This window comes from Heptranchias perlo, chromosome 3 (assembly GCF_035084215.1).
Source record: "Heptranchias perlo isolate sHepPer1 chromosome 3, sHepPer1.hap1, whole genome shotgun sequence".
Taxonomy (NCBI): domain Eukaryota; kingdom Metazoa; phylum Chordata; class Chondrichthyes; order Hexanchiformes; family Hexanchidae; genus Heptranchias; species Heptranchias perlo.
Window position 1 is genome coordinate 126,719,890 of NC_090327.1, and position 11,962 is coordinate 126,731,851.

General features: G+C 43.7%; 1 long non-coding RNA gene across 1 annotated transcript; it reads right to left on the minus strand.

Annotated features, from left to right (window-relative positions):
- Positions 1 to 2,771: 2,771 nt before the first annotated feature.
- On the minus strand, positions 2,772 to 10,383 carry LOC137307247 (uncharacterized). Its single transcript, XR_010959088.1, has 3 exons — positions 10,221 to 10,383; positions 5,685 to 5,745; positions 2,772 to 3,140 (listed from the first exon to the last, which is right to left on the minus strand). It is a non-coding gene; the product is annotated as an uncharacterized lncRNA (long non-coding RNA).
- Positions 10,384 to 11,962: the final 1,579 nt, after the last annotated feature.

Sequence of the window (11,962 nt, forward strand, 5' to 3'; positions counted from 1 at the left end):
CTCGCACATGGTCCGAAGGTAGTCCTTGAAGTTCTGAACGATGAAGGAAGACTGTTTGGACAGATGTCTTAAATTCAATGAGCATAACCTGCATTGGGACTTTGACGTCATTGTAGAAAGAAAAGAAAGACAGGGGTGTCCAATCTCCAGGCCCTGAAGCCTAAGCAATACGGTCCCATTTGTTCTTTTACTTATTATTGACTGGTTTGTTTTGTAAGTTTTGTTGGCCTGGGTGTTTGGATAAGGCTGTTTATTGCTATTGAAGGATAAATTCTAAATTATAACACTAAGATCTGTTAGTATCAGCAACTAGAGATACATGCAAATTTATGGGAATATGGATTTAAACTTATATACGTCCCCTGCGATTCAATGGTATGGACATTTTAGCTCGGAAAGACAACAACTCAGATACTTCTTGATTATGATGTCATCCAATCCCCCCCACATCCTACCCATGTGTTTTCGCACATGTAACCCACACTTAGCTGTGCACTGTTTTATATGTACCTTGCTCCTAGATACATTTATTCAATATATTCTGGGGTGTACACTATGTTAAAATTTGATTTGGTAGTTTTATTTTGTTGTGTTAAGTAATGCTGCATTAAATAACCGCCATGGATGAGAAAGCCTATTTTAGAGTGGAAATTGCCTTAGTTTCTAGCTGAGACTTATAATCCAGATATCTGAAGATCTGCATTCAGGATGTTTGATGACCAAAAACGATTTCTTGTGTGTTTTCAACATTTCATTAGAGGTCTGTGCTTCTGAAGAGTGAAACTTGGATCAAATCCACTTTTTGCAGACCACTGGAAATCCCTAGTGAAGTAAACACCACATGTGTTAACCAAGAAGACGTCAGTTCCGGCTTCTGTTATGTTCTGGCAGAACTACAGCAATAATCATTTGTCTTTTATCCCAACTTATAGTTTTTTTCAGTGATTGGACATAGGGGAAGCTAACAATTTTGACGAGCGCCAATCAATTGTAAGATCTGTCAGTTTACTGCTTGTCTTTCTCTCATGTTTCTCTGAAAAATACTCACTTTTTTTTATCTCCTTTATTCTTTCCCGCTGCACTCCATCTCCACAATTCACAGGTCTCAGATCACCTCACCAACGTACATGTACATTGTTGTCTTTGCTGTCATAACAACAGAAGCTGCTCTCATTGTTATTACAGAATTATTTTATCTACATTCTAATCTCTGCTTTTTCAACAAGTTATGTCTTATTTTCTCTTATTGTCCCTTTTGGTCTTGACTCTATTGTGTCACATACCATCGCAGGCCAAGACGATGAGACAGAAATTAATCTCCAGACCTCTATGGATTTTTTTGACTCTTCACTCAGCTGTTTGAGCCTCCTCCTGCCCCTTTTCCCTCCTCAACCACTCCCTGCTGTGATCTCACAGCATTCTACAGCTTCCCCCGATCTCCATCCCAACAATCACCAGACTCATTTCTTCCATGAGACACACCTCCTCTCTTGACTCCGTCCTCACTCAACTCTTGGCCACTCTACTTCCCCTTCTCAGCTGATTGCTCACTCACCCAGCTCCACTCCTACATTAACCCCACTGCTGCTGAAACCCTCATCTACACCTTTGTCATCTTCAGACACAACCATCTAAGTTCCACCATTTGGAAACTCAAACTCAACCAGAATTCAACTGCCTGCTTCCTATCCCATACAAAATCAGCCCGATCCTTGCCAGCCTCTGTTTGCTTCCCTTTCCTTGTCAAATTGCTTTACAACCCCGTGTGTCCTACCGTTACAACCTCCTGTAGCCCTACCTCCCTACCTGCGTCCTCCGCACTCTCAACTCTGCTCTACGACATGTTCCTCCCTCAATACACTTTAGTGCATCAGGTGGTCGTTCCCTGGAAAATCGTGTGCAGAGACTTAGGGGGCAATTTTCATCTCGAGCATAAATTGGGCAGGCGGTGGGTAGAAGGAACATGTCACACCCAGAGCGCCAGTAAACGACGTAAATTGTTTGAGCTTGCATTATCCAGTACGGTCAGCCCATTGGTCCACTTTGATGGCACCCTGATCTTGTCAAACCAGTGGAAAAATAGCACACTTAAAGACCATGTCTAAGCTGTCCAAGAAATTACACTTAGACAGCAGAGGTCTGTAGCATCAACTGTACATGACTGCGCTGTATGGCTTCATTCCAAGCGATAAGAGGGTTCCACTGGAATGTTACTGATCTAATTTAACCAGGTTAACCAAGGATGACCCTGTGACAGCCTCCAATACAGAGCAGGTCGGTGTCCTGTGCTGACTTCGATTCCGATCTTCAGTTTATGGGAACTTTGTCTCCGAGCCGGGCGACCAGACAAAAGAGTGCCCAACGGCAATGGTTAACAATGACCTCAATCTCCTCTAGTCCAGTTCTCATTGTTAGATCTGCATTGCAGATGAAGTTGAACCATCTAATTCCCAGCAGTCGCCTCCAACAGCGCATGTAGCTCAGGCTAAGCTATTAGTTTGTGTTTGTTAAAAGACACATCAGTGGATAAATTGAAACATGTTATTGTGAGCTGTTGAAAACATCTTTTTTATTATTGTGTTTATTCTGTGGTGTACAAAAACTTTCCACATGGATAAATGAACTCTCCAATGACGTACAACATTATGACAATTACCATGTTTGTTTGACTCATTTGCAAGGTTTTTTTTAAAAAGCTGAGATCCCCCTAGTCCCCCACCTTGCAGGTGTATTCTGTGACTGCCTTTGAGAAAAGGACACATGAAAAAATGTTCATTTCATTTGTGCTTATTTATTCATCTGTTAGCAAACAGGATAGGAGTAAGAATGGGAGTTTGCAGGACAGTACTACTCCTTCCAAGAGGGTGATCTTTTGATCAGCAAAGCTAACTTATACAGAGCTTTAAATTCTCACGGAATTTGAATAACCAAGATTGAAGCCTGAATCCAATTGAAAATACCACAACTCCATTACGAAGGGGAAACCACAAGCACCAATGTCGCAGATGAAATCCGATAAAAAAAACTTTCCTTGTCACCGTTTTCTGCCAAACGCCCACAGTGATGTCTAATAATAGATCAGCTTCACTCATTGTAACAGTTTGGTGACATAAATGGGCAGCCAAAGCTAAATTATAACCCTGTGTGGGAAGAAAGGTCACGCTGTTACTTTGTTACATTTTACTGAGAACTCATACTTTTGAAAATGAAACCATCGTTTGTTGATTATCATCGATAGTGGAGAGCATTTGATTTGGATCAGACTTCTAATTTAAATTTTGCTTCAAAAATCCAAAATTCAGATATCAATAAACCAGTTGATCAACTGATCATACAAATGCATATCAAGGTCAACATTTCATGTGTAATTCTTCATCAGAATAGTTCTGGTGCGTTCCAATGAAAAGTCTCACCCAAAATATGAATCTCTCTTTCTCTTACCAATGCTGATTGATCTGATGCGTATTTCCAACATTTTCTGTTTTTATTGTTTTTCTCTTTAGCATAATTAGCCTAAAAATTGCTGCTGGCATAGATGTTTACACTGGTAGTAATTCAGTGTTACTGGCCAGTGATTTGGAGAGTGCTTAATTTCACATCATTCTTGACTACTGTCAAGAAACATCACTGGAGCTTCTGCGCTTGCAGTGCACTACACTGTGCAGTAACCTTCTTATCAACAATAATTCCAGGATCATTGCTTGTTGAAGGAGAGTGCACTAAATTCTAACCTTCACACATCGCCTGTGCAATGCGTTAATTCTGTCGTTACAGAATATTCCTAGACCTTGCAATACATTTTATATAGATTAAAATGACACCTTTTGACAATCCTGTTCAGCCAACAATCTCTTTTTATAAGCAGGCACAAGGAGGTCAGAATTCTTTGGCACTGCAGCCGCGGAAGGGAATGTGTTGGCCTTCTGCGAGCACCATTTGCTCTTCCTCCGCTAGGCAGTGTGACTCACCTGGTGCTAGTCCTCAAGCTCACTAACTACATTCTCCGGGTTGCGTGTGGCCGTACTGGTGCTTGCCGTAGTTGGTGAGAATATGAGCTGCTGGTTTTTTCAGGACAAATGTAAGGAATCTTACAACACCAGGTTGTAGTCCAACAATTTTATTTTAAAATCGCAAGCTTTCGGAGATTATCCCCTTCGTCAGGTGAATGAGTGAAAGATTCTCAAATCGCATATCTTATATTAGGCTGGGACAGCATCACACCAATCAAAAGGTGTCGTTGTTGTTCAAACAGGCCAGTCACGGAGAACAGCACGTCCCAGTACACTGGATATACATTGTGTCAATTACACAGACAGAAAGAAAGAGACCAAAATGGCAGAGAGAGAGAGAGAATATTAAAACACAAAACTTTTTTTTCCCTTTTTGCTGGGTGCGGAACTTGGCTATCAACTTCTGCTCGACGATTTTGCGTTGTCGTGTGTCTCGAAGGCCGCCTTGGAGAACGCTGACCCGAAGATCAGTGGCTGAATGTCCTTGACTGCTAAAGTGTTCACTTTAGCCATTCAGCCACTGATCTTCGGGTAAGCGTTCTCCAAGGCGGCCTTCAAGACACACGACAACGCAAAATTGTCGAGCAGAAGTTGATAGCCAAGTTCCGCACCCATGAGGACGGCCTCAACCGGGATCTTGGGTTCATGTCACGCTACATGTAACCGCACCAGCAAAAAGGGAAAAAAAAGTTATGTGTTTTAATATTCTCTCTCTCTCTCTGCCATTTGGGTTTCTTTCTTTCTGTCTGTGTAATTGACACAATGTATATCCAGTGTACTGGGACATGTTGTTCTCCGTGACTGGCCTGTTTGAACAACAACGACACCTTTTGATTGGTGTGATGCTGTCCCAGCCTAATATAAGATATGCGATTTGAGAATCTTTCACTCATTCACCTGATGAAGGGGATAATCTCCGAAAGCTTGTGATTTTAAAATAAAATTGTTGGACTATAACCTGGTGTTGTAAGATTCCTTACATTTGTCCACCCCAGTCCATCACCGGCATCTCCACATCATGGTTTTTTCAGGGACAGTGGTTGAGAGGGCACTCTGCTCGTGCCCTACAGAAACAGAGGAGGAACATATATCAAAATGCTGCCTCAAAGAAGCACCTTCAAACAGTCTCTGCATTGCAATATACTGTGCGTGATGTTTTTTGTATGTGAGGGTGAATGTATGCTTGTGTGTCAGTGCATGTGTAGGGGGAGGAAAGACATAATAGAACTAGCATAATAAGAGTCCTGGGTTTGGGGAAGGCACCTAGCTTCACATTCCCCTACTCCCTCGATGCTGTCTCACCCAAGGATGTTCTCCTTTTTATTATGCCCTCGTATCCTGCAAGCAGATAAGCAGTCATCAGATTTTGCTAATTTAGGGAGCACATGCAGTGAAATACAACTTCACATCTTCCAGCACATCCTAGTTGACACTAAAATACGTGTGTCATGCAGTTACATTTACTGTGTCAAGACCCTTTAAGATTTTTGTTTGACCACAGTTTCAGTTCGAAGTTGTTGCTTGTATATGGCCCATCTTGCAATATGGCCGTACATGGTAAGCATTCAGTGGGCTACTTCTGTAATGGCAAAATTGCACAAGACAAGTTTCTAGGAAAGCGTAGGGCGAGCCAGCACAAAATGAGTTACAGGTTATGAGAGCACAAAGTGTTACCTTGGCTGCTTTCTACAGAGCCGCCATCTTCCTCCTGACTTGTTTCCAGGTCTAATGGATCCTGAAAATAGCAATGATTCTGTCAGCAATCTGAGCAGTGCTCCTTTCTGTCCAACAAAGTTCAGCCTTTTTTTCCCATGTACTTCATGGACAAGAAACTTGCGCATTTGGTCATCAGATCTAGTAGTTCTTGATCTGGTAACCTCAATTGCACAGAAATATTACAGCACTAACACCCAGCATGTATCCCCCTATGCCAATGAAGGAGTTAAATGCCAACTTAACCCTCAATTATTCTCAACAGTGATAATCATTTTGAGTACTCCATTGGACAGCCCACTGTGCAGACAGAAGATCACATGATTTGCACATGCTGCTGAAATCAGGACTATCAGAGGTTAACTGGCAGATGAAAATTCTCTGAAAGAACTTTAGTAAGCCACAGTTAACCTCAATAGCATACAAACAGCAATTTCTAGGCTACAATCAAGGGATCGGGTGATCTACCATTAGGCATTTTTCTCTCCCTCTATAATGCTACCAGAGATCAGTAGTACCAAGTATACTCTGACAGAGATGAATACCCGTTCCACAAGCTCATCAGCTGCCAGCGTATTCTTCAACAACAACAACCTGCATTTGTACAGCATCTTTAATGTAGTAAAACATCCCAAGGCACTTCACAGGAGCGTTATCAAACAAAATTTGACACTGAGCCACATAAGAAGATATTAGGACAGGTGGTCAAAGAGGATTTAAGGAGCATCTTAAAGAAGGAGAATGAGATAGCGAGGCGGAGAGGTTTAGGGAGGGAATTCCAGAGTTTCGCGATTGCCTAGGCAGCTGAAGGCACAGCCGGCAATCGCGAAAATCAGGGATGCGCAAGAGGCCAGAATCGGAGAATCTCGGAGGGTTGTAGGGCTGGAGGAGGCTACAGAGATAGGGAGGAGCGAGACCATGAAAACGAGGATGAGAATTTTAAAATCGAGGTGTTGCCAGACCGGGAGCCAATATATGTCAGCGAGCACAGGCGTGAATGGTGAACGGGATTTGATGCTTTAATAATAAAAAAGAATTCTTTGTTTGAACAGATCCAGCCGAAGAAGACTATTGCCTTCACTTTGCCATTTAAAGAGACTTGGTTACCCTGGAGCGGAAATGACAGCAAGGGAAAATTTTGTTTCTGAACTTGCTCCTAGAGATGTGGCTGAGAACAGGAAGTTCTGATTGTAAGTATTTTCTGGTGCACAAGATAACTTGTTACAATGACTTCCTTGGTTTGTAACTAAACTTTATGAGGATAACATCATTGAATAACAAGGGCTTCCTGTCTCTTTTTATGTCTTTGATGGTCCAAGAAAAAGGGGAAAAAAATTATACCCATGGTCTCAAGAATGCAAGTGAAAGGCAGTTTGAAATTTGAGGTACAGCTAGATCACTTTGGGCACAACTAGAAACTTCTCAATGACAATGGATGCTTCAACTCATACGCAAGTTATTCAGGATTAGTGACCCTTTAAACACAACTGGTGTAAGGAATAACATGCTGGCAGATGGCAAGTCTTTCAACAGACAGAAGCAGATGGCACCATTTCATGTCTTCACCTGTTCATGTGTCTGGCACCAAATGTTACCACCTGCTATAGCATGAGTTAAGCTTCTTTATAATGGACAGAATATCATCTCCTCTTCCCTCTCCCTGCCACCACTCCCCCATAGTTCTACAGCAAAGAGGGTCGACAAATAATCTGTTTTTCAGGCTCCACCAATTCCACTCTAGCAAGTTGTATGTGACAGTGAGCCAAGGACAATGCTCCTTTTTTTCTTCTCTGATGTGTGTGTGTGTTTGTGTGTGTGTTGGGGGGAGGGTTAGGGGGGTCTGCTCTGCACTGTGGCTTTTCACTATATTACAGGTGAATTTGGGAACAGTGCATGCCCAGCAGATTTGCACCTGTGATCCTCCACATACTTAGTTAATGGTCTCATCCATCGTGTTGTAGATAGACGGGCAAGCAGAGTCCTGACACTTCAATGAAGGGGAAGGGAAAAGAGGAGGAAGAGTTAACCTCTCACACTCATCCTAGTGGTTAGTTTCAGAACAGCATCTGTGGTATCTGAAAGCCGGTCATCCGGTTGGCCCAGGGTTACTGCTATGATTTGAAAGACCCAGGCAGAGAAAGGACTTTAAGAAAAAGAAGGAACCAACTCCCCCAATGACGCAGAAGGTTCATGGAGTGAGTAGCTAAGATATATGGATCAGGAATGTTCAAAGTTCGATCACCAATCTGTGCTGAGTTAACTGATCTCGGCCAGGGGAGTAATAGGGATACTGTAATTGGCCTCAAGGTGCTTGGTTAGGGAGGAGAAAAACCCTGCTTGTGGTTAGTACATTTTAAATGTTACGAGAGTGCAGAGGGAAGTGTCCACGCTCTGTGTGAAGTTATAAAATGCTAAAGGACTCCCTGAGCACTTTTAAACCTAGTTCGACACTGCAACGTTAGATTCCACTGCAGTGTCACACTCAATTATTGTGCCTCTCCAAGTGGATCTCACACTGTTTCTCTCTGGAGTCAGGTTAGGACCCAACTCTGTAGATATAGGCCTAAGCTTTCTGACTTCCCGTTCCATCCCACCACCCCCCCCCCCCGCCCCCACCGCTGCTCATTGTTCAGTGGATGTGGGGTGGATGGAGGAGGAAAGCAACTCTGGGAGATGCTCTGCTGCATTGCCTTCCACCCATCATCTTCGATGGCCAGGCCTGTCAAGGGGGGCACGATATGCTTGTGGGCACGCTTATGTTAACTGTATGGAAATGAGAAAAGTAAAGAGAAAAGGGGCCTGTTCAAGTGGTCTCAGAGCACAGCTGTGCACAGGTCCCATCATCCAGGGGAATCATTATTTTCAAAAGAACACCCACAGCAATGATCATCTACCTGGGCCGCTCTGCCTGTGGCATTGAAAATGACGACAGCACTTAACCTTTATACAAGAGGCTCATTTCAAGCAAGCACAGGGGATCTGTGCAATGTCACCCAGGGGGCCATCAAGGCAGTTATTCATCAGGAAATTGTCGCCTTTTAGGAGAGCTAGTATCAGAACCATTTCAGCATGACAGCGAGGCAGCAGCAAGAAAGGGTCACCCAGTTTCATCACATTGCTGGGTTCCGCAGGGTACACTAAATGGCATCCACATAACATTGCGAGCGACTACAGTCAACCCCTTCAACTTTCTTAACAGATAGGGGTATTACTCTCACAAAATTCAGATTGTGTGTAACACAAACGCAAACAATCCTTTAATAGGTGGTGATATTCAACGGCTGCCCGCCCTGTTTACAAGGTGTCTGACAGTTGAAAATGGCAGGCCTCCCCTTGGACACCCAAAGGCAATCTAGTGCAATTTTCAGGCAGGACTCTGAATGGGTGCCCGGTTCAGGCAGGAGGCTGCTTGCATATGGAAATTGGGGGGTGGGGGGGGGGGTTGCATACAATTTTCAAGTACAAACAGGCAGAGTGTGCGCCGTGCAGCCTCCATCCATTTGTAGCAGGCAGTGAGTCGCCTAACCAGCAGTCTGGAGGCCGCTCAAAAAGCAGCCTGGAACATTTTTTGAGAGAAATAATTCAGGGCCAGGAGGACCGTAAAATACTGCGGCCCTCTGCGGGCCACTGGGTAGCACCCCACCCCACTTCCCCCACCTCCCCAGGTGTGCCATCTCCCTCCTTTACTTTCATTCCAGTTCGGGTCTCTCATGGAGTCGGCAGATTTTCAGCCCCCTCCCATTTGGCGAGCGGCTTGCTACCACGCATTGAGCACTGGGCAGCTCGCCAAACTGTATTCCAATGGGGCCCGAACCTAAAAACGGTTCGGGCCTCCCATTGAACCATTGACTTCATGCCCGTTTTGGCCGTATATTTAAACTCGGCTCCGTGGACTTTTGCCCAGCATTGTCAATCTTAAAATGCTCTAGGATTTTAACCTCTTCCAGTTGCGCAGCTTAGAGACATAATTACTACAGAAATTAAAAAGTATCTAAAATGTTGTCCCCAGTGCAAAGATAAAAAAAGGGAGGAAGTGTCTGCTTATTATCAAGTGACCCTTTCTCCAGCAAGCCTTTATTTCTGTACTGATCCAAATTGTACATCTGTACTAGACTGAATGAAAAATGATCCCTCCGAATGTAATACTGCACTGGGGAGTAACAGAACAAAACAGTGCTATCATTGTAGCTTTGTAGCTGACCCTTGATGATACTGTACTTACATAAAAGGTATAACCACCAGAAATTTTTGAAGAAAAATTGGCAAGTATCGTTATATAAGATTTGAGCAGTTCATTAGTGTCTAACTATTTAAGTAGCTGTTGTAAAATTGTAATTTATAAACGTACTTTGATTGCACCGATACCATATTAGGATTGCATGCAGAGGAAAATGCATCAACATCACTGCTGAACAGGAATGAGAAAAGAATACAAGCACTTCTTGTAAAAGTTGATGAGGAGAAATGAAAAGCTAAACTAACAGCTAAAGTACTCACTGGTTTGGTCTGTTTGTGTGCCGGTTTTCCAAGAAAGGAGACATCAGGCGATGGGTTCCCCTCAGATGGGTGGGCAGGACTTCCACCCGCCCACGTGACACTGCCCCTGACCCACTAAATGTTCCTAAGGTTTGCCTCATTAAGTATTCAGGGTGTGGTTTGGAGCAGTATTGGACATCTGCCGCTGGGAGGGAGGGAAATTCAGTCGTGCTACAGCATTTCAAATGCTGCAACTGATTAAAGGGGTGCGTGTCTTTTGGAGAGAGCTACATCACAGTGGAAGAATGAGTCAAAAAGGAGCAGCTGCTGGTAGATCAGCCAAACGGTTAATGGAAAAGAGGGCAGTGGACAATTGTGGTAGTAATAGAAAAATCAAAATCCTGGAACTCCCTATTTAACAGCACTGTGGGAGAACCTTCACCACATGGACTGCAGTGGTTCAAGAAGGCTTCTCAAGAGCAATTAGGGATGGGCAATAAATACTGGCTTTGCCAGTGACGCCCACGTCCCATGAACGAATTTTAAAAAAGCTTTTTTAGTTATGTTAGGAGTCAGAGGACTATCAAAGATTATGTAGGGCCATTGAAAGATTCTCTAGGACGGATTACAACAATAACAATGACAACTTGCATTAATATAGTGCCTTTAACGTAGTCAATCATCTCAAGGCACCTCACAAACAAAATTTGATGTGGAGCCACATAAGGAGATATTACGACAGGTGCCCAAAAGCTTTTCGAAGAGGTGGGTTTTAAGGAATGTCTTAAAGGAGGCGAGAAAAGTAGAAAGAAGGGACGAGTAATACACATCGGTCTTTACTCTTGAAGACGCTGCTCAACTAACAGCAATATGTTGCGCTGTTAACAATATAATTGTTAATATTATAATAGTTGAGGATACCAATCTTAGACAGAATAAGGAACCTTAAAACAGATCAGGCTGCTGGCCCAGATGATAGCCACCTGATGGTCCTCAATGAAATGTGTCGGGTGCTATGTGAGCCTATTGCCCGTATCTTTAACAGCTCCTTAGAGTCAGGGACTGTTCCCTCACACTGGATAGATAATAATGTAGTTAAAATTTTTCAAAAGGGTGATAAGGCAGAGCTGGGTAACTATACGCCCATTAGCTCGACTTCAGTAGTAGGTTAGATGCTCAAAGGTATCATTAGAGATTCCCAAATGACCACTTAGATAGAGAAGGCATCATCAGGGACACCTGACACTGCCTCTGGAAAAGAAAGTCATGCCGTACTAATTTGACGAATTTTTGAAGAAGTTACTAAGTTCGGTTTTTTTTATTTTTTCATGGGATGTGGGCATCACTGACGAGGCCAGCATTTATTGCCCATCCCTAATTGCCCTTGAGAAGGTGATAGTGAGCCGCCTTCTTGAACCACTGTAGTCTGTGTGGTGAAGGTTCTCCTACAGTGCTGTTAGGTAGGGAGTTCCAGCGACGATGAAGGAACGGCGATATATTTCCAAGTCGGGATGGTGTGTGACTTGGAGGGGAACGTGCAGGTGGTGTTGTTCCCATGTGCCTGCTGCCCTTGTCCTTCTAGGTGGTAGAGGTCGCGGGTTTGGGAAGTGCTGTGGAAGACGCCTTGGCGAGTTGCTGCAGTGCATCCTGTGGATGGTACACACTGCAGCCACAGTGCACCGGTGGTGAAGGGAGTGAATGTTTAGGGTGGTGGTTAGGGTGCCAATCAAGCAGGCTGCTTTGCCCTGGATGGTGTCGAGCTT